This window comes from Hyla sarda, unplaced genomic scaffold (genome assembly GCF_029499605.1).
Source record: "Hyla sarda isolate aHylSar1 unplaced genomic scaffold, aHylSar1.hap1 scaffold_1049, whole genome shotgun sequence".
Classification (NCBI taxonomy): Eukaryota; Metazoa; Chordata; class Amphibia; order Anura; family Hylidae; genus Hyla; species Hyla sarda.
In genome coordinates this window covers 53,987-76,201 of record NW_026607668.1, presented here as the reverse complement: position 1 = coordinate 76,201, position 22,215 = coordinate 53,987, and the positions used below count along the sequence as shown (strand labels likewise).

Below are 22,215 nucleotides of genomic sequence, written 5' to 3'. Positions count from 1 at the left end.
CTGTTGGAGCGTCCAGGCACAGGACTTCTGCTGCTGCTGACTAAATGGCCTCCTTAATTGGATCATTTGAGTAGCCAGCACACCTGTGCAGGTAGGGCATGACATGATAGGCAGCTGCCTTGATAGCGGGTGGGTGCTGAATGTTCCTAATTGACAAAATAAGATTAATGCTTATGAAGAAATATAAAATCTCATCCCTTCCCCAATATCGCGCCACACCCCTACCCCTTAATTCCCTGGTTGAACGTGATGGACATATGTCTTTTTTCGACCGTACTAACTATGTAACTATGTAACATAACATGGGGGGGGGGGTCTCCTGGCTGTTCACACAGGTGTGTCATTGCTGTACATTGACCATGCATTGCTTCTGTGGTATTGCAAAGGCAAAGACAAATGCTTCCAGCCATCCATTGCACTAATGGATTGGTCATCAGCTGGCTGTCTATGTCCCGCATCAATATAGACCAAAGTACAGAGGGTTAGGCTATGCTATTGTGCACCTACCTGATGCATCAGAAGGTGCGAGGCCCTTGCTAAATTCTGTGCACAGACTTTGAGATCTATGCTTTAGACTGTATCTAAACCTGCTCCAACATGGACTGACATTCTGGCCTACTTTCAGCCGATGCGACTTGTCTGTCGCTGAACAGTCGCTTTTTATGTATTCAGCACCTATGTATAATGTTGTAAAAATGCTCTAGAAGCTAAAGTCGCAGAAATGTCACACATATTTGGCCTGCAACTTTCTGTGCGACAAATTCAGACAGGAAAAATCAGTATAAATCCTTAGAAAATTATCCCCCAGTGTCTCCATCTGCTGGCGGTATTGAATAAGCATTGCTGCACTGATGGGGTATGCATTAGACGAAAAAAAAGAAGAAAAAGAAGAATAATACGCCCAGAAAAGAGGCAAAAAGGAGAAAAACGTAAAAAAACGTGAAAAAAAAGTAAGAGGAAGAGAAGGGAAAAAAAGGTGGAAATGGGTTTAAAAGTGATTTCGGCGGAGAAATATATATATATATATATATATATATATATATATATATATGCGCACACACACACATAGATATAAACGTATTCTCCGTTGAGATATTGCAGCCGCCAGGCCCAGGAGCCTTAGCACTGTGCTGTGATGTCACTCAATACCACTGACATCACTAGGTGTAAACAACATCTCTCCTTTGCTGTGTATGTGACTATGGAGCTGTTTGGTGATGTCGTCTATTACGGCCTTCATAGAAGCAACAGGAGATTGTTGCATCCATCTTGAACCCTCAGAACTACAGTGCTATGATGTCACTCACTTCCACAGGCCTTGCAGAGTGTAAACAACAACAACCCAGCTTTGTTGTGTATGTAACCAAAGGGATTTGTGATGTCACCTAGAACCTTCACAGCAGCGACAGCTTTATGAGGAGCATCAGCACTGCTCTGCCTGAGCAGAACCATCACCGCCATAGGTTGTCAAATAACCCGGATTTAACCCACACAGGTAAGTCCAATGGGGTGCAGGCATGTCCTCTATGCTTACAGCTTCCCGTGGGTGTTGGTTTGATACCGTTTGGGGACAGCCAAGGAGGCATCTGCAGGCAACAAAGGTAGGTGTGTGCTTGTGTGTGTGTTTCCTATGCAGATCCTAAGCCCAGTGTCACATGCAAGTAGGAGGAGTAAGAAGGGTTCCTGGCAAATCCGGGTTATGGATTGCATTTAAAAAGGCCCCGTGGGAGTGCAATGGGCCCCTGTCTTGCTGCTTAGCAATAATGGTATGGGTTTAGGTTCTGCTGTGTGTACTGGTGGTTGACTGCCCCCCAGCCCAGAGTGTGCATGGAAAATTGTCTGGCAGCCTCCCTGACAGCAAGCAGTGATAGTGCCCATGAAGGGGACCTTGTTGGGCCCGCCCCTTTCACGGTTATCGCTTCTCGGCCTTTTGGCTAAGATCAAGTGTAGTATCTGTTCTTATCAGTTTAATATCTGATACGTCCCCTATCTGGGGACCATATATTAAATGGATTTTTGAGAACGGGGGCCGATTTCGAAGCTTGCTTCCGTCGCCCTATGCATTGACCCGATATGGCAGTATCTTCGGGTACAGTGCACCACCCCCTTACAGGGTTAAAAAGAAAGATTCCTACTTTCATTGCTACCTGCTTGCTGGCTAGCCAGCTAGCCAGCCCTGTGGGCCTTGCTGCTGCTGCAGCCAAAAAACAAAAGGTGGTGCTGCTGCTGCTTCTGCTGCTTCTGCTTCTGCTTGTGTCTGGCCCCTGTTGGAGCGTCCAGGCACAGGACTTCTGCTGCTGCTGACTAAATGGCCTCCTTAATTGGATCATTTGAGTAGCCAGCACACCTGTGCAGGTAGGGCATGACATGATAGGCAGCTGCCTTGATAGCGGGTGGGTGCTGAATGTTCCTAATTGACAAAATAAGATTAATGCTTATGAAGAAATATAAAATCTCATCCCTTCCCCAATATCGCGCCACACCCCTACCCCTTAATTCCCTGGTTGAACGTGATGGACATATGTCTTTTTTCGACCGTACTAACTATGTAACTATGTAACATAACATGGGGGGGGGGGGGGGGGTCTCCTGGCTGTTCACACAGGTGTGTCATTGCTGTACATTGACCATGCATTGCTTCTGTGGTATTGCAAAGGCAAAGACAAATGCTTCCAGCCATCCATTGCACTAATGGATTGGTCATCAGCTGGCTGTCTATGTCCCGCATCAATATAGACCAAAGTACAGAGGGTTAGGCTATGCTATTGTGCACCTACCTGATGCATCAGAAGGTGCGAGGCCCTTGCTAAATTCTGTGCACAGACTTTGAGATCTATGCTTTAGACTGTATCTAAACCTGCTCCAACATGGACTGACATTCTGGCCTACTTTCAGCCGATGCGACTTGTCTGTCGCTGAACAGTCGCTTTTTATGTATTCAGCACCTATGTATAATGTTGTAAAAATGCTCTAGAAGCTAAAGTCGCAGAAATGTCACACATATTTGGCCTGCAACTTTCTGTGCGACAAATTCAGACAGGAAAAATCAGTATAAATCCTTAGAAAATTATCCCCCAGTGTCTCCATCTGCTGGCGGTATTGAATAAGCATTGCTGCACTGATGGGGTATGCATTAGACGAAAAAAAAGAAGAAAAAGAAGAATAATACGCCCAGAAAAGAGGCGAAAAGGAGAAAAACGTAAAAAAACGTGAAAAAAAAGTAAGAGGAAGAGAAGGGAAAAAAAGGTGGAAATGGGTTTAAAAGTGATTTCGGCGGAGAAATATATATATATATATATATATATATATATATATATATATATATATGCGCACACACACACATAGATATAAACGTATTCTCCGTTGAGATATTGCAGCCGCTGCTGTGTCCAGGCCCAGGAGCCTTAGCACTGTGCTGTGATGTCACTCAATACCACTGACATCACTAGGTGTAAACAACATCTCTCCTTTGCTGTGTATGTGACTATGGAGCTGTTTGGTGATGTCGTCTATTACGGCCTTCATAGAAGCAACAGGAGATTGTTGCATCCATCTTGAACCCTCAGAACTACAGTGCTATGATGTCACTCACTTCCACAGGCCTTGCAGAGTGTAAACAACAACAACCCAGCTTTGTTGTGTATGTAACCAAAGGGATTTGTGATGTCACCTAGAACCTTCACAGCAGCGACAGCTTTATGAGGAGCATCAGCACTGCTCTGCCTGAGCAGAACCATCACCGCCATAGGTTGTCAAATAACCCGGATTTAACCCACACAGGTAAGTCCAATGGGGTGCAGGCATGTCCTCTATGCTTACAGCTTCCCGTGGGTGTTGGTTTTGGTTTGATACCGTTTGGGGACAGCCAAGGAGGCATCTGCAGGCAACAAAGGTAGGTGTGTGCTTGTGTGTGTGTTTCCTATGCAGATCCTAAGCCCAGTGTCACATGCAAGTAGGAGGAGTAAGAAGGGTTCCTGGCAAATCCGGGTTATGGATTGCATTTAAAAAGGCCCCGTGGGAGTGCAATGGGCCCCTGTCTTGCTGCTTAGCAATAATGGTATGGGTTTAGGTTCTGCTGTGTGTACTGGTGGTTGACTGCCCCCCAGCCCAGAGTGTGCATGGAAAATTGTCTGGCAGCCTCCCTGACAGCAAGCAGTGATAGTGCCCATGAAGGGGACCTTGTTGGGCCCGCCCCTTTCACGGTTATCGCTTCTCGGCCTTTTGGCTAAGATCAAGTGTAGTATCTGTTCTTATCAGTTTAATATCTGATACGTCCCCTATCTGGGGACCATATATTAAATGGATTTTTGAGAACGGGGGCCGATTTCGAAGCTTGCTTCCGTCGCCCTATGCATTGACCCGATATGGCAGTATCTTCGGGTACAGTGCACCACCCCCTTACAGGGTTAAAAAGAAAGATTCCTACTTTCATTGCTACCTGCTTGCTGGCTAGCCAGCTAGCCAGCCCTGTGGGCCTTGCTGCTGCTGCAGCCAAAAAACAAAAGGTGGTGCTGCTGCTGCTTCTGCTGCTTCTGCTTCTGCTTGTGTCTGGCCCCTGTTGGAGCGTCCAGGCACAGGACTTCTGCTGCTGCTGACTAAATGGCCTCCTTAATTGGATCATTTGAGTAGCCAGCACACCTGTGCAGGTAGGGCATGACATGATAGGCAGCTGCCTTGATAGCGGGTGGGTGCTGAATGTTCCTAATTGACAAAATAAGATTAATGCTTATGAAGAAATATAAAATCTCATCCCTTCCCCAATATCGCGCCACACCCCTACCCCTTAATTCCCTGGTTGAACGTGATGGACATATGTCTTTTTTCGACCGTACTAACTATGTAACTATGTAACATAACATGGGGGGGGGGGGTCTCCTGGCTGTTCACACAGGTGTGTCATTGCTGTACATTGACCATGCATTGCTTCTGTGGTATTGCAAAGGCAAAGACAAATGCTTCCAGCCATCCATTGCACTAATGGATTGGTCATCAGCTGGCTGTCTATGTCCCGCATCAATATAGACCAAAGTACAGAGGGTTAGGCTATGCTATTGTGCACCTACCTGATGCATCAGAAGGTGCGAGGCCCTTGCTAAATTCTGTGCACAGACTTTGAGATCTATGCTTTAGACTGTATCTAAACCTGCTCCAACATGGACTGACATTCTGGCCTACTTTCAGCCGATGCGACTTGTCTGTCGCTGAACAGTCGCTTTTTATGTATTCAGCACCTATGTATAATGTTGTAAAAATGCTCTAGAAGCTAAAGTCGCAGAAATGTCACACATATTTGGCCTGCAACTTTCTGTGCGACAAATTCAGACAGGAAAAATCAGTATAAATCCTTAGAAAATTATCCCCCAGTGTCTCCATCTGCTGGCGGTATTGAATAAGCATTGCTGCACTGATGGGGTATGCATTAGACGAAAAAAAAGAAGAAAAAGAAGAATAATACGCCCAGAAAAGAGGCGAAAAGGAGAAAAACGTAAAAAAACGTGAAAAAAAAGTAAGAGGAAGAGAAGGGAAAAAAAGGTGGAAATGGGTTTAAAAGTGATTTCGGCGGAGAAATATATATATATATATATATATATATATATATATATATGCGCACACACACACATAGATATAAACGTATTCTCCATTGAGATATTGCAGCCGCTGCTGTGTCCAGGCCCAGGAGCCTTAGCACTGTGCTGTGATGTCACTCAATACCACTGACATCACTAGGTGTAAACAACATCTCTCCTTTGCTGTGTATGTGACTATGGAGCTGTTTGGTGATGTCGTCTATTACGGCCTTCATAGAAGCAACAGGAGATTGTTGCATCCATCTTGAACCCTCAGAACTACAGTGCTATGATGTCACTCACTTCCACAGGCCTTGCAGAGTGTAAACAACAACAACCCAGCTTTGTTGTGTATGTAACCAAAGGGATTTGTGATGTCACCTAGAACCTTCACAGCAGCGACAGCTTTATGAGGAGCATCAGCACTGCTCTGCCTGAGCAGAACCATCACCGCCATAGGTTGTCAAATAACCCGGATTTAACCCACACAGGTAAGTCCAATGGGGTGCAGGCATGTCCTCTATGCTTACAGCTTCCCGTGGGTGTTGGTTTGATACCGTTTGGGGACAGCCAAGGAGGCATCTGCAGGCAACAAAGGTAGGTGTGTGCTTGTGTGTGTGTTTCCTATGCAGATCCTAAGCCCAGTGTCACATGCAAGTAGGAGGAGTAAGAAGGGTTCCTGGCAAATCCGGGTTATGGATTGCATTTAAAAAGGCCCCGTGGGAGTGCAATGGGCCCCTGTCTTGCTGCTTAGCAATAATGGTATGGGTTTAGGTTCTGCTGTGTGTACTGGTGGTTGACTGCCCCCCAGCCCAGAGTGTGCATGGAAAATTGTCTGGCAGCCTCCCTGACAGCAAGCAGTGATAGTGCCCATGAAGGGGACCTTGTTGGGCCCGCCCCTTTCACGGTTATCGCTTCTCGGCCTTTTGGCTAAGATCAAGTGTAGTATCTGTTCTTATCAGTTTAATATCTGATACGTCCCCTATCTGGGGACCATATATTAAATGGATTTTTGAGAACGGGGGCCGATTTCGAAGCTTGCTTCCGTCGCCCTATGCATTGACCCGATATGGCAGTATCTTCGGGTACAGTGCACCACCCCCTTACAGGGTTAAAAAGAAAGATTCCTACTTTCATTGCTACCTGCTTGCTGGCTAGCCAGCTAGCCAGCCCTGTGGGCCTTGCTGCTGCTGCAGCCAAAAAACAAAAGGTGGTGCTGCTGCTGCTTCTGCTGCTTCTGCTTCTGCTTGTGTCTGGCCCCTGTTGGAGCGTCCAGGCACAGGACTTCTGCTGCTGCTGACTAAATGGCCTCCTTAATTGGATCATTTGAGTAGCCAGCACACCTGTGCAGGTAGGGCATGACATGATAGGCAGCTGCCTTGATAGCGGGTGGGTGCTGAATGTTCCTAATTGACAAAATAAGATTAATGCTTATGAAGAAATATAAAATCTCATCCCTTCCCCAATATCGCGCCACACCCCTACCCCTTAATTCCCTGGTTGAACGTGATGGACATATGTCTTTTTTCGACCGTACTAACTATGTAACTATGTAACATAACATGGGGGGGGGGTCTCCTGGCTGTTCACACAGGTGTGTCATTGCTGTACATTGACCATGCATTGCTTCTGTGGTATTGCAAAGGCAAAGACAAATGCTTCCAGCCATCCATTGCACTAATGGATTGGTCATCAGCTGGCTGTCTATGTCCCGCATCAATATAGACCAAAGTACAGAGGGTTAGGCTATGCTATTGTGCACCTACCTGATGCATCAGAAGGTGCGAGGCCCTTGCTAAATTCTGTGCACAGACTTTGAGATCTATGCTTTAGACTGTATCTAAACCTGCTCCAACATGGACTGACATTCTGGCCTACTTTCAGCCGATGCGACTTGTCTGTCGCTGAACAGTCGCTTTTTATGTATTCAGCACCTATGTATAATGTTGTAAAAATGCTCTAGAAGCTAAAGTCGCAGAAATGTCACACATATTTGGCCTGCAACTTTCTGTGCGACAAATTCAGACAGGAAAAATCAGTATAAATCCTTAGAAAATTATCCCCCAGTGTCTCCATCTGCTGGCGGTATTGAATAAGCATTGCTGCACTGATGGGGTATGCATTAGACGAAAAAAAAGAAGAAAAAGAAGAATAATATGCCCAGAAAAGAGGCGAAAAGGAGAAAAACGTAAAAAAACGTGAAAAAAAAGTAAGAGGAAGAGAAGGGAAAAAAAGGTGGAAATGGGTTTAAAAGTGATTTCGGCGGAGAAATATATATATATATATATATATATATATATATATATATATATATATGCGCACACACACACATAGATATAAACGTACCGTTGAGATATTGCAGCCGCTGCTGTGTCCAGGCCCAGGAGCCTTAGCACTGTGCTGTGATGTCACTCAATACCACTGACATCACTAGGTGTAAACAACATCTCTCCTTTGCTGTGTATGTGACTATGGAGCTGTTTGGTGATGTCGTCTATTACGGCCTTCATAGAAGCAACAGGAGATTGTTGCATCCATCTTGAACCCTCAGAACTACAGTGCTATGATGTCACTCACTTCCACAGGCCTTGCAGAGTGTAAACAACAACAACCCAGCTTTGTTGTGTATGTAACCAAAGGGATTTGTGATGTCACCTAGAACCTTCACAGCAGCGACAGCTTTATGAGGAGCATCAGCACTGCTCTGCCTGAGCAGAACCATCACCGCCATAGGTTGTCAAATAACCCGGATTTAACCCACACAGGTAAGTCCAATGGGGTGCAGGCATGTCCTCTATGCTTACAGCTTCCCGTGGGTGTTGGTTTGATACCGTTTGGGGACAGCCAAGGAGGCATCTGCAGGCAACAAAGGTAGGTGTGTGCTTGTGTGTGTGTTTCCTATGCAGATCCTAAGCCCAGTGTCACATGCAAGTAGGAGGAGTAAGAAGGGTTCCTGGCAAATCCGGGTTATGGATTGCATTTAAAAAGGCCCCGTGGGAGTGCAATGGGCCCCTGTCTTGCTGCTTAGCAATAATGGTATGGGTTTAGGTTCTGCTGTGTGTACTGGTGGTTGACTGCCCCCCAGCCCAGAGTGTGCATGGAAAATTGTCTGGCAGCCTCCCTGACAGCAAGCAGTGATAGTGCCCATGAAGGGGACCTTGTTGGGCCCGCCCCTTTCACGGTTATCGCTTCTCGGCCTTTTGGCTAAGATCAAGTGTAGTATCTGTTCTTATCAGTTTAATATCTGATACGTCCCCTATCTGGGGACCATATATTAAATGGATTTTTGAGAACGGGGGCCGATTTCGAAGCTTGCTTCCGTCGCCCTATGCATTGACCCGATATGGCAGTATCTTCGGGTACAGTGCACCACCCCCTTACAGGGTTAAAAAGAAAGATTCCTACTTTCATTGCTACCTGCTTGCTGGCTAGCCAGCTAGCCAGCCCTGTGGGCCTTGCTGCTGCTGCAGCCAAAAAACAAAAGGTGGTGCTGCTGCTGCTTCTGCTGCTTCTGCTTCTGCTTGTGTCTGGCCCCTGTTGGAGCGTCCAGGCACAGGACTTCTGCTGCTGCTGACTAAATGGCCTCCTTAATTGGATCATTTGAGTAGCCAGCACACCTGTGCAGGTAGGGCATGACATGATAGGCAGCTGCCTTGATAGCGGGTGGGTGCTGAATGTTCCTAATTGACAAAATAAGATTAATGCTTATGAAGAAATATAAAATCTCATCCCTTCCCCAATATCGCGCCACACCCCTACCCCTTAATTCCCTGGTTGAACGTGATGGACATATGTCTTTTTTCGACCGTACTAACTATGTAACTATGTAACATAACATGGGGGGGGGGGGGGTCTCCTGGCTGTTCACACAGGTGTGTCATTGCTGTACATTGACCATGCATTGCTTCTGTGGTATTGCAAAGGCAAAGACAAATGCTTCCAGCCATCCATTGCACTAATGGATTGGTCATCAGCTGGCTGTCTATGTCCCGCATCAATATAGACCAAAGTACAGAGGGTTAGGCTATGCTATTGTGCACCTACCTGATGCATCAGAAGGTGCGAGGCCCTTGCTAAATTCTGTGCACAGACTTTGAGATCTATGCTTTAGACTGTATCTAAACCTGCTCCAACATGGACTGACATTCTGGCCTACTTTCAGCCGATGCGACTTGTCTGTCGCTGAACAGTCGCTTTTTATGTATTCAGCACCTATGTATAATGTTGTAAAAATGCTCTAGAAGCTAAAGTCGCAGAAATGTCACACATATTTGGCCTGCAACTTTCTGTGCGACAAATTCAGACAGGAAAAATCAGTATAAATCCTTAGAAAATTATCCCCCAGTGTCTCCATCTGCTGGCGGTATTGAATAAGCATTGCTGCACTGATGGGGTATGCATTAGACGAAAAAAAAGAAGAAAAAGAAGAATAATACGCCCAGAAAAGAGGCGAAAAGGAGAAAAACGTAAAAAAACGTGAAAAAAAAGTAAGAGGAAGAGAAGGGAAAAAAAGGTGGAAATGGGTTTAAAAGTGATTTCGGCGGAGAAATATATATATATATATATATATATATATATATATATATATATATATGCGCACACACACACATAGATATAAACGTATTCTCCGTTGAGATATTGCAGCCGCTGCTGTGTCCAGGCCCAGGAGCCTTAGCACTGTGCTGTGATGTCACTCAATACCACTGACATCACTAGGTGTAAACAACATCTCTCCTTTGCTGTGTATGTGACTATGGAGCTGTTTGGTGATGTCGTCTATTACGGCCTTCATAGAAGCAACAGGAGATTGTTGCATCCATCTTGAACCCTCAGAACTACAGTGCTATGATGTCACTCACTTCCACAGGCCTTGCAGAGTGTAAACAACAACAACCCAGCTTTGTTGTGTATGTAACCAAAGGGATTTGTGATGTCACCTAGAACCTTCACAGCAGCGACAGCTTTATGAGGAGCATCAGCACTGCTCTGCCTGAGCAGAACCATCACCGCCATAGGTTGTCAAATAACCCGGATTTAACCCACACAGGTAAGTCCAATGGGGTGCAGGCATGTCCTCTATGCTTACAGCTTCCCGTGGGTGTTGGTTTGATACCGTTTGGGGACAGCCAAGGAGGCATCTGCAGGCAACAAAGGTAGGTGTGTGCTTGTGTGTGTGTTTCCTATGCAGATCCTAAGCCCAGTGTCACATGCAAGTAGGAGGAGTAAGAAGGGTTCCTGGCAAATCCGGGTTATGGATTGCATTTAAAAAGGCCCCGTGGGAGTGCAATGGGCCCCTGTCTTGCTGCTTAGCAATAATGGTATGGGTTTAGGTTCTGCTGTGTGTACTGGTGGTTGACTGCCCCCCAGCCCAGAGTGTGCATGGAAAATTGTCTGGCAGCCTCCCTGACAGCAAGCAGTGATAGTGCCCATGAAGGGGACCTTGTTGGGCCCGCCCCTTTCACGGTTATCGCTTCTCGGCCTTTTGGCTAAGATCAAGTGTAGTATCTGTTCTTATCAGTTTAATATCTGATACGTCCCCTATCTGGGGACCATATATTAAATGGATTTTTGAGAACGGGGGCCGATTTCGAAGCTTGCTTCCGTCGCCCTATGCATTGACCCGATATGGCAGTATCTTCGGGTACAGTGCACCACCCCCTTACAGGGTTAAAAAGAAAGATTCCTACTTTCATTGCTACCTGCTTGCTGGCTAGCCAGCTAGCCAGCCCTGTGGGCCTTGCTGCTGCTGCAGCCAAAAAACAAAAGGTGGTGCTGCTGCTGCTTCTGCTGCTTCTGCTTCTGCTTGTGTCTGGCCCCTGTTGGAGCGTCCAGGCACAGGACTTCTGCTGCTGCTGACTAAATGGCCTCCTTAATTGGATCATTTGAGTAGCCAGCACACCTGTGCAGGTAGGGCATGACATGATAGGCAGCTGCCTTGATAGCGGGTGGGTGCTGAATGTTCCTAATTGACAAAATAAGATTAATGCTTATGAAGAAATATAAAATCTCATCCCTTCCCCAATATCGCGCCACACCCCTACCCCTTAATTCCCTGGTTGAACGTGATGGACATATGTCTTTTTTCGACCGTACTAACTATGTAACTATGTAACATAACATGGGGGGGGGGGGGGGTCTCCTGGCTGTTCACACAGGTGTGTCATTGCTGTACATTGACCATGCATTGCTTCTGTGGTATTGCAAAGGCAAAGACAAATGCTTCCAGCCATCCATTGCACTAATGGATTGGTCATCAGCTGGCTGTCTATGTCCCGCATCAATATAGACCAAAGTACAGAGGGTTAGGCTATGCTATTGTGCACCTACCTGATGCATCAGAAGGTGCGAGGCCCTTGCTAAATTCTGTGCACAGACTTTGAGATCTATGCTTTAGACTGTATCTAAACCTGCTCCAACATGGACTGACATTCTGGCCTACTTTCAGCCGATGCGACTTGTCTGTCGCTGAACAGTCGCTTTTTATGTATTCAGCACCTATGTATAATGTTGTAAAAATGCTCTAGAAGCTAAAGTCGCAGAAATGTCACACATATTTGGCCTGCAACTTTCTGTGCGACAAATTCAGACAGGAAAAATCAGTATAAATCCTTAGAAAATTATCCCCCAGTGTCTCCATCTGCTGGCGGTATTGAATAAGCATTGCTGCACTGATGGGGTATGCATTAGACGAAAAAAAAGAAGAAAAAGAAGAATAATACGCCCAGAAAAGAGGCGAAAAGGAGAAAAACGTAAAAAAACGTGAAAAAAAAGTAAGAGGAAGAGAAGGGAAAAAAAGGTGGAAATGGGTTTAAAAGTGATTTCGGCGGAGAAATATATATATATATATATATATATATATATATATATATATATATATGCGCACACACACACATAGATATAAACGTATTCTCCGTTGAGATATTGCAGCCACTGCTGTGTCCAGGCCCAGGAGCCTTAGCACTGTGCTGTGATGTCACTCAATACCACTGACATCACTAGGTGTAAACAACATCTCTCCTTTGCTGTGTATGTGACTATGGAGCTGTTTGGTGATGTCGTCTATTACGGCCTTCATAGAAGCAACAGGAGATTGTTGCATCCATCTTGAACCCTCAGAACTACAGTGCTATGATGTCACTCACTTCCACAGGCCTTGCAGAGTGTAAACAACAACAACCCAGCTTTGTTGTGTATGTAACCAAAGGGATTTGTGATGTCACCTAGAACCTTCACAGCAGCGACAGCTTTATGAGGAGCATCAGCACTGCTCTGCCTGAGCAGAACCATCACCGCCATAGGTTGTCAAATAACCCGGATTTAACCCACACAGGTAAGTCCAATGGGGTGCAGGCATGTCCTCTATGCTTACAGCTTCCCGTGGGTGTTGGTTTGATACCGTTTGGGGACAGCCAAGGAGGCATCTGCAGGCAACAAAGGTAGGTGTGTGCTTGTGTGTGTGTTTCCTATGCAGATCCTAAGCCCAGTGTCACATGCAAGTAGGAGGAGTAAGAAGGGTTCCTGGCAAATCCGGGTTATGGATTGCATTTAAAAAGGCCCCGTGGGAGTGCAATGGGCCCCTGTCTTGCTGCTTAGCAATAATGGTATGGGTTTAGGTTCTGCTGTGTGTACTGGTGGTTGACTGCCCCCCAGCCCAGAGTGTGCATGGAAAATTGTCTGGCAGCCTCCCTGACAGCAAGCAGTGATAGTGCCCATGAAGGGGACCTTGTTGGGCCCGCCCCTTTCACGGTTATCGCTTCTCGGCCTTTTGGCTAAGATCAAGTGTAGTATCTGTTCTTATCAGTTTAATATCTGATACGTCCCCTATCTGGGGACCATATATTAAATGGATTTTTGAGAACGGGGGCCGATTTCGAAGCTTGCTTCCGTCGCCCTATGCATTGACCCGATATGGCAGTATCTTCGGGTACAGTGCACCACCCCCTTACAGGGTTAAAAAGAAAGATTCCTACTTTCATTGCTACCTGCTTGCTGGCTAGCCAGCTAGCCAGCCCTGTGGGCCTTGCTGCTGCTGCAGCCAAAAAACAAAAGGTGGTGCTGCTGCTGCTTCTGCTGCTTCTGCTTCTGCTTGTGTCTGGCCCCTGTTGGAGCGTCCAGGCACAGGACTTCTGCTGCTGCTGACTAAATGGCCTCCTTAATTGGATCATTTGAGTAGCCAGCACACCTGTGCAGGTAGGGCATGACATGATAGGCAGCTGCCTTGATAGCGGGTGGGTGCTGAATGTTCCTAATTGACAAAATAAGATTAATGCTTATGAAGAAATATAAAATCTCATCCCTTCCCCAATATCGCGCCACACCCCTACCCCTTAATTCCCTGGTTGAACGTGATGGACATATGTCTTTTTTCGACCGTACTAACTATGTAACTATGTAACATAACATGGGGGGGGGGGGGGGGGGGTCTCCTGGCTGTTCACACAGGTGTGTCATTGCTGTACATTGACCATGCATTGCTTCTGTGGTATTGCAAAGGCAAAGACAAATGCTTCCAGCCATCCATTGCACTAATGGATTGGTCATCAGCTGGCTGTCTATGTCCCGCATCAATATAGACCAAAGTACAGAGGGTTAGGCTATGCTATTGTGCACCTACCTGATGCATCAGAAGGTGCGAGGCCCTTGCTAAATTCTGTGCACAGACTTTGAGATCTATGCTTTAGACTGTATCTAAACCTGCTCCAACATGGACTGACATTCTGGCCTACTTTCAGCCGATGCGACTTGTCTGTCGCTGAACAGTCGCTTTTTATGTATTCAGCACCTATGTATAATGTTGTAAAAATGCTCTAGAAGCTAAAGTCGCAGAAATGTCACACATATTTGGCCTGCAACTTTCTGTGCGACAAATTCAGACAGGAAAAATCAGTATAAATCCTTAGAAAATTATCCCCCAGTGTCTCCATCTGCTGGCGGTATTGAATAAGCATTGCTGCACTGATGGGGTATGCATTAGACGAAAAAAAAGAAGAAAAAGAAGAATAATACGCCCAGAAAAGAGGCGAAAAGGAGAAAAACGTAAAAAAACGTGAAAAAAAAGTAAGAGGAAGAGAAGGGAAAAAAAGGTGGAAATGGGTTTAAAAGTGATTTCGGCGGAGAAATATATATATATATATATATATATATATATATATATATATATATGCGCACACACACACATAGATATAAACGTATTCTCCGTTGAGATATTGCAGCCGCTGCTGTGTCCAGGCCCAGGAGCCTTAGCACTGTGCTGTGATGTCACTCAATACCACTGACATCACTAGGTGTAAACAACATCTCTCCTTTGCTGTGTATGTGACTATGGAGCTGTTTGGTGATGTCGTCTATTACGGCCTTCATAGAAGCAACAGGAGATTGTTGCATCCATCTTGAACCCTCAGAACTACAGTGCTATGATGTCACTCACTTCCACAGGCCTTGCAGAGTGTAAACAACAACAACCCAGCTTTGTTGTGTATGTAACCAAAGGGATTTGTGATGTCACCTAGAACCTTCACAGCAGCGACAGCTTTATGAGGAGCATCAGCACTGCTCTGCCTGAGCAGAACCATCACCGCCATAGGTTGTCAAATAACCCGGATTTAACCCACACAGGTAAGTCCAATGGGGTGCAGGCATGTCCTCTATGCTTACAGCTTCCCGTGGGTGTTGGTTTGATACCGTTTGGGGACAGCCAAGGAGGCATCTGCAGGCAACAAAGGTAGGTGTGTGCTTGTGTGTGTGTTTCCTATGCAGATCCTAAGCCCAGTGTCACATGCAAGTAGGAGGAGTAAGAAGGGTTCCTGGCAAATCCGGGTTATGGATTGCATTTAAAAAGGCCCCGTGGGAGTGCAATGGGCCCCTGTCTTGCTGCTTAGCAATAATGGTATGGGTTTAGGTTCTGCTGTGTGTACTGGTGGTTGACTGCCCCCCAGCCCAGAGTGTGCATGGAAAATTGTCTGGCAGCCTCCCTGACAGCAAGCAGTGATAGTGCCCATGAAGGGGACCTTGTTGGGCCCGCCCCTTTCACGGTTATCGCTTCTCGGCCTTTTGGCTAAGATCAAGTGTAGTATCTGTTCTTATCAGTTTAATATCTGATACGTCCCCTATCTGGGGACCATATATTAAATGGATTTTTGAGAACGGGGGCCGATTTCGAAGCTTGCTTCCGTCGCCCTATGCATTGACCCGATATGGCAGTATCTTCGGGTACAGTGCACCACCCCCTTACAGGGTTAAAAAGAAAGATTCCTACTTTCATTGCTACCTGCTTGCTGGCTAGCCAGCTAGCCAGCCCTGTGGGCCTTGCTGCTGCTGCAGCCAAAAAACAAAAGGTGGTGCTGCTGCTGCTTCTGCTGCTTCTGCTTCTGCTTGTGTCTGGCCCCTGTTGGAGCGTCCAGGCACAGGACTTCTGCTGCTGCTGACTAAATGGCCTCCTTAATTGGATCATTTGAGTAGCCAGCACACCTGTGCAGGTAGGGCATGACATGATAGGCAGCTGCCTTGATAGCGGGTGGGTGCTGAATGTTCCTAATTGACAAAATAAGATTAATGCTTATGAAGAAATATAAAATCTCATCCCTTCCCCAATATCGCGCCACACCCCTACCCCTTAATTCCCTGGTTGAACGTGATGGACATATGTCTTTTTTCGACCGTACTAACTATGTAACTATGTAACATAACATGGGGGGGGGGGGGGGGGGGTCTCCTGGCTGTTCACACAGGTGTGTCATTGCTGTACATTGACCATGCATTGCTTCTGTGGTATTGCAAAGGCAAAGACAAATGCTTCCAGCCATCCATTGCACTAATGGATTGGTCATCAGCTGGCTGTCTATGTCCCGCATCAATATAGACCAAAGTACAGAGGGTTAGGCTATGCTATTGTGCACCTACCTGATGCATCAGAAGGTGCGAGGCCCTTGCTAAATTCTGTGCACAGACTTTGAGATCTATGCTTTAGACTGTATCTAAACCTGCTCCAACATGGACTGACATTCTGGCCTACTTTCAGCCGATGCGACTTGTCTGTCGCTGAACAGTCGCTTTTTATGTATTCAGCACCTATGTATAATGTTGTAAAAATGCTCTAGAAGCTAAAGTCGCAGAAATGTCACACATATTTGGCCTGCAACTTTCTGTGCGACAAATTCAGACAGGAAAAATCAGTATAAATCCTTAGAAAATTATCCCCCAGTGTCTCCATCTGCTGGCGGTATTGAATAAGCATTGCTGCACTGATGGGGTATGCATTAGACGAAAAAAAAGAAGAAAAAGAAGAATAATACGCCCAGAAAAGAGGCGAAAAGGAGAAAAACGTAAAAAAACGTGAAAAAAAAGTAAGAGGAAGAGAAGGGAAAAAAAGGTGGAAATGGGTTTAAAAGTGATTTCGGCGGAGAATATATATATATATATATATATATATATATATATATATATATATATGCGCACACACACACATAGATATAAACGTATTCTCCGTTGAGATATTGCAGCCGCTGCTGTGTCCAGGCCCAGGAGCCTTAGCACTGTGCTGTGATGTCACTCAATACCACTGACATCACTAGGTGTAAACAACATCTCTCCTTTGCTGTGTATGTGACTATGGAGCTGTTTGGTGATGTCGTCTATTACGGCCTTCATAGAAGCAACAGGAGATTGTTGCATCCATCTTGAACCCTCAGAACTACAGTGCTATGATGTCACTCACTTCCACAGGCCTTGCAGAGTGTAAACAACAACAACCCAGCTTTGTTGTGTATGTAACCAAAGGGATTTGTGATGTCACCTAGAACCTTCACAGCAGCGACAGCTTTATGAGGAGCATCAGCACTGCTCTGCCTGAGCAGAACCATCACCGCCATAGGTTGTCAAATAACCCGGATTTAACCCACACAGGTAAGTCCAATGGGGTGCAGGCATGTCCTCTATGCTTACAGCTTCCCGTGGGTGTTGGTTTGATACCGTTTGGGGACAGCCAAGGAGGCATCTGCAGGCAACAAAGGTAGGTGTGTGCTTGTGTGTGTGTTTCCTATGCAGATCCTAAGCCCAGTGTCACATGCAAGTAGGAGGAGTAAGAAGGGTTCCTGGCAAATCCGGGTTATGGATTGCATTTAAAAAGGCCCCGTGGGAGTGCAATGGGCCCCTGTCTTGCTGCTTAGCAATAATGGTATGGGTTTAGGTTCTGCTGTGTGTACTGGTGGTTGACTGCCCCCCAGCCCAGAGTGTGCATGGAAAATTGTCTGGCAGCCTCCCTGACAGCAAGCAGTGATAGTGCCCATGAAGGGGACCTTGTTGGGCCCGCCCCTTTCACGGTTATCGCTTCTCGGCCTTTTGGCTAAGATCAAGTGTAGTATCTGTTCTTATCAGTTTAATATCTGATACGTCCCCTATCTGGGGACCATATATTAAATGGATTTTTGAGAACGGGGGCCGATTTCGAAGCTTGCTTCCGTCGCCCTATGCATTGACCCGATATGGCAGTATCTTCGGGTACAGTGCACCACCCCCTTACAGGGTTAAAAAGAAAGATTCCTACTTTCATTGCTACCTGCTTGCTGGCTAGCCAGCTAGCCAGCCCTGTGGGCCTTGCTGCTGCTGCAGCCAAAAAACAAAAGGTGGTGCTGCTGCTGCTTCTGCTGCTTCTGCTTCTGCTTGTGTCTGGCCCCTGTTGGAGCGTCCAGGCACAGGACTTCTGCTGCTGCTGACTAAATGGCCTCCTTAATTGGATCATTTGAGTAGCCAGCACACCTGTGCAGGTAGGGCATGACATGATAGGCAGCTGCCTTGATAGCGGGTGGGTGCTGAATGTTCCTAATTGACAAAATAAGATTAATGCTTATGAAGAAATATAAAATCTCATCCCTTCCCCAATATCGCGCCACACCCCTACCCCTTAATTCCCTGGTTGAACGTGATGGACATATGTCTTTTTTCGACCGTACTAACTATGTAACTATGTAACATAACATGGGGGGGGGGGGGGGGGTCTCCTGGCTGTTCACACAGGTGTGTCATTGCTGTACATTGACCATGCATTGCTTCTGTGGTATTGCAAAGGCAAAGACAAATGCTTCCAGCCATCCATTGCACTAATGGATTGGTCATCAGCTGGCTGTCTATGTCCCGCATCAATATAGACCAAAGTACAGAGGGTTAGGCTATGCTATTGTGCACCTACCTGATGCATCAGAAGGTGCGAGGCCCTTGCTAAATTCTGTGCACAGACTTTGAGATCTATGCTTTAGACTGTATCTAAACCTGCTCCAACATGGACTGACATTCTGGCCTACTTTCAGCCGATGCGACTTGTCTGTCGCTGAACAGTCGCTTTTTATGTATTCAGCACCTATGTATAATGTTGTAAAAATGCTCTAGAAGCTAAAGTCGCAGAAATGTCACACATATTTGGCCTGCAACTTTCTGTGCGACAAATTCAGACAGGAAAAATCAGTATAAATCCTTAGAAAATTATCCCCCAGTGTCTCCATCTGCTGGCGGTATTGAATAAGCATTGCTGCACTGATGGGGTATGCATTAGACGAAAAAAAAGAAGAAAAAGAAGAATAATACGCCCAGAAAAGAGGCGAAAAGGAGAAAAACGTAAAAAAACGTGAAAAAAAAGTAAGAGGAAGAGAAGGGAAAAAAAGGTGGAAATGGGTTTAAAAGTGATTTCGGCGGAGAAATATATATATATATATATATATATATATATATATATATATATATGCGCACACACACACATAGATATAAACGTATTCTCCGTTGAGATATTGCAGCCGCTGCTGTGTCCAGGCCCAGGAGCCTTAGCACTGTGCTGTGATGTCACTCAATACCACTGACATCACTAGGTGTAAACAACATCTCTCCTTTGCTGTGTATGTGACTATGGAGCTGTTTGGTGATGTCGTCTATTACGGCCTTCATAGAAGCAACAGGAGATTGTTGCATCCATCTTGAACCCTCAGAACTACAGTGCTATGATGTCACTTCACTCACTTCCACAGGCCTTGCAGAGTGTAAACAACAACAACCCAGCTTTGTTGTGTATGTAACCAAAGGGATTTGTGATGTCACCTAGAACCTTCACAGCAGCGACAGCTTTATGAGGAGCATCAGCACTGCTCTGCCTGAGCAGAACCATCACCGCCATAGGTTGTCAAATAACCCGGATTTAACCCACACAGGTAAGTCCAATGGGGTGCAGGCATGTCCTCTATGCTTACAGCTTCCCGTGGGTGTTGGTTTGATACCGTTTGGGGACAGCCAAGGAGGCATCTGCAGGCAACAAAGGTAGGTGTGTGCTTGTGTGTGTGTTTCCTATGCAGATCCTAAGCCCAGTGTCACATGCAAGTAGGAGGAGTAAGAAGGGTTCCTGGCAAATCCGGGTTATGGATTGCATTTAAAAAGGCCCCGTGGGAGTGCAATGGGCCCCTGTCTTGCTGCTTAGCAATAATGGTATGGGTTTAGGTTCTGCTGTGTGTACTGGTGGTTGACTGCCCCCCAGCCCAGAGTGTGCATGGAAAATTGTCTGGCAGCCTCCCTGACAGCAAGCAGTGATAGTGCCCATGAAGGGGACCTTGTTGGGCCCGCCCCTTTCACGGTTATCGCTTCTCGGCCTTTTGGCTAAGATCAAGTGTAGTATCTGTTCTTATCAGTTTAATATCTGATACGTCCCCTATCTGGGGACCATATATTAAATGGATTTTTGAGAACGGGGGCCGATTTCGAAGCTTGCTTCCGTCGCCCTATGCATTGACCCGATATGGCAGTATCTTCGGGTACAGTGCACCACCCCCTTACAGGGTTAAAAAGAAAGATTCCTACTTTCATTGCTACCTGCTTGCTGGCTAGCCAGCTAGCCAGCCCTGTGGGCCTTGCTGCTGCTGCAGCCAAAAAACAAAAGGTGGTGCTGCTGCTGCTTCTGCTGCTTCTGCTTCTGCTTGTGTCTGGCCCCTGTTGGAGCGTCCAGGCACAGGACTTCTGCTGCTGCTGACTAAATGGCCTCCTTAATTGGATCATTTGAGTAGCCAGCACACCTGTGCAGGTAGGGCATGACATGATAGGCAGCTGCCTTGATAGCGGGTGGGTGCTGAATGTTCCTAATTGACAAAATAAGATTAATGCTTATGAAGAAATATAAAATCTCATCCCTTCCCCAATATCGCGCCACACCCCTACCCCTTAATTCCCTGGTTGAACGTGATGGACATATGTCTTTTTTCGACCGTACTAACTATGTAACTATGTAACATAACATGGGGGGGGGGGGGGTCTCCTGGCTGTTCACACAGGTGTGTCATTGCTGTACATTGACCATGCATTGCTTCTGTGGTATTGCAAAGGCAAAGACAAATGCTTCCAGCCATCCATTGCACTAATGGATTGGTCATCAGCTGGCTGTCTATGTCCCGCATCAATATAGACCAAAGTACAGAGGGTTAGGCTATGCTATTGTGCACCTACCTGATGCATCAGAAGGTGCGAGGCCCTTGCTAAATTCTGTGCACAGACTTTGAGATCTATGCTTTAGACTGTATCTAAACCTGCTCCAACATGGACTGACATTCTGGCCTACTTTCAGCCGATGCGACTTGTCTGTCGCTGAACAGTCGCTTTTTATGTATTCAGCACCTATGTATAATGTTGTAAAAATGCTCTAGAAGCTAAAGTCGCAGAAATGTCACACATATTTGGCCTGCAACTTTCTGTGCGACAAATTCAGACAGGAAAAATCAGTATAAATCCTTAGAAAATTATCCCCCAGTGTCTCCATCTGCTGGCGGTATTGAATAAGCATTGCTGCACTGATGGGGTATGCATTAGACGAAAAAAAAGAAGAAAAAGAAGAATAATACGCCCAGAAAAGAGGCGAAAAGGAGAAAAACGTAAAAAAACGTGAAAAAAAAGTAAGAGGAAGAGAAGGGAAAAAAAGGTGGAAATGGGTTTAAAAGTGATTTCGGCGGAGAAATATATATATATATATATATATATATATATATATATATATATGCGCACACACACACATAGATATAAACGTATTCTCCGTTGAGATATTGCAGCCGCTGCTGTGTCCAGGCCCAGGAGCCTTAGCACTGTGCTGTGATGTCACTCAATACCACTGACATCACTAGGTGTAAACAACATCTCTCCTTTGCTGTGTATGTGACTATGGAGCTGTTTGGTGATGTCGTCTATTACGGCCTTCATAGAAGCAACAGGAGATTGTTGCATCCATCTTGAACCCTCAGAACTACAGTGCTATGATGTCACTCACTTCCACAGGCCTTGCAGAGTGTAAACAACAACAACCCAGCTTTGTTGTGTATGTAACCAAAGGGATTTGTGATGTCACCTAGAACCTTCACAGCAGCGACAGCTTTATGAGGAGCATCAGCACTGCTCTGCCTGAGCAGAACCATCACCGCCATAGGTTGTCAAATAACCCGGATTTAACCCACACAGGTAAGTCCAATGGGGTGCAGGCATGTCCTCTATGCTTACAGCTTCCCGTGGGTGTTGGTTTGATACCGTTTGGGGACAGCCAAGGAGGCATCTGCAGGCAACAAAGGTAGGTGTGTGCTTGTGTGTGTGTTTCCTATGCAGATCCTAAGCCCAGTGTCACATGCAAGTAGGAGGAGTAAGA

The 22,215-nt window shown here is 46.0% G+C and overlaps 9 non-coding genes across 9 annotated transcripts; all 9 read left to right on the top strand.

Annotated features, from left to right (window-relative positions):
* Positions 1-1,914: 1,914 nt before the first annotated feature.
* Positions 1,915-2,105, top strand: LOC130299422 (U2 spliceosomal RNA). The gene has a single exon (XR_008850554.1). It is a non-coding gene; the product is annotated as a U2 spliceosomal RNA (small nuclear RNA).
* Positions 2,106-4,205: 2,100 nt separating this feature from the next.
* On the top strand, positions 4,206-4,396 carry LOC130299421 (U2 spliceosomal RNA). Its single transcript, XR_008850553.1, has one exon. It is a non-coding gene; the product is annotated as a U2 spliceosomal RNA (small nuclear RNA).
* Positions 4,397-6,477: 2,081 nt separating this feature from the next.
* On the top strand, positions 6,478-6,668 carry LOC130299420 (U2 spliceosomal RNA). The gene has a single exon (XR_008850552.1). It is a non-coding gene; the product is annotated as a U2 spliceosomal RNA (small nuclear RNA).
* Positions 6,669-8,751: 2,083 nt separating this feature from the next.
* On the top strand, positions 8,752-8,942 carry LOC130299419 (U2 spliceosomal RNA). Its single transcript, XR_008850551.1, has one exon. It is a non-coding gene; the product is annotated as a U2 spliceosomal RNA (small nuclear RNA).
* A 2,091-nt stretch (positions 8,943-11,033) lies between these two features.
* Positions 11,034-11,224, top strand: LOC130299418 (U2 spliceosomal RNA). Its single transcript, XR_008850550.1, has one exon. It is a non-coding gene; the product is annotated as a U2 spliceosomal RNA (small nuclear RNA).
* A 2,092-nt stretch (positions 11,225-13,316) lies between these two features.
* Positions 13,317-13,507, top strand: LOC130299417 (U2 spliceosomal RNA). Its single transcript, XR_008850549.1, has one exon. It is a non-coding gene; the product is annotated as a U2 spliceosomal RNA (small nuclear RNA).
* A 2,094-nt stretch (positions 13,508-15,601) lies between these two features.
* On the top strand, positions 15,602-15,792 carry LOC130299416 (U2 spliceosomal RNA). The gene has a single exon (XR_008850548.1). It is a non-coding gene; the product is annotated as a U2 spliceosomal RNA (small nuclear RNA).
* A 2,095-nt stretch (positions 15,793-17,887) lies between these two features.
* Positions 17,888-18,078, top strand: LOC130299415 (U2 spliceosomal RNA). The gene has a single exon (XR_008850547.1). It is a non-coding gene; the product is annotated as a U2 spliceosomal RNA (small nuclear RNA).
* Positions 18,079-20,175: 2,097 nt separating this feature from the next.
* Positions 20,176-20,366, top strand: LOC130299413 (U2 spliceosomal RNA). Its single transcript, XR_008850545.1, has one exon. It is a non-coding gene; the product is annotated as a U2 spliceosomal RNA (small nuclear RNA).
* The last annotated feature ends 1,849 nt before the right edge of the window (positions 20,367-22,215 follow it).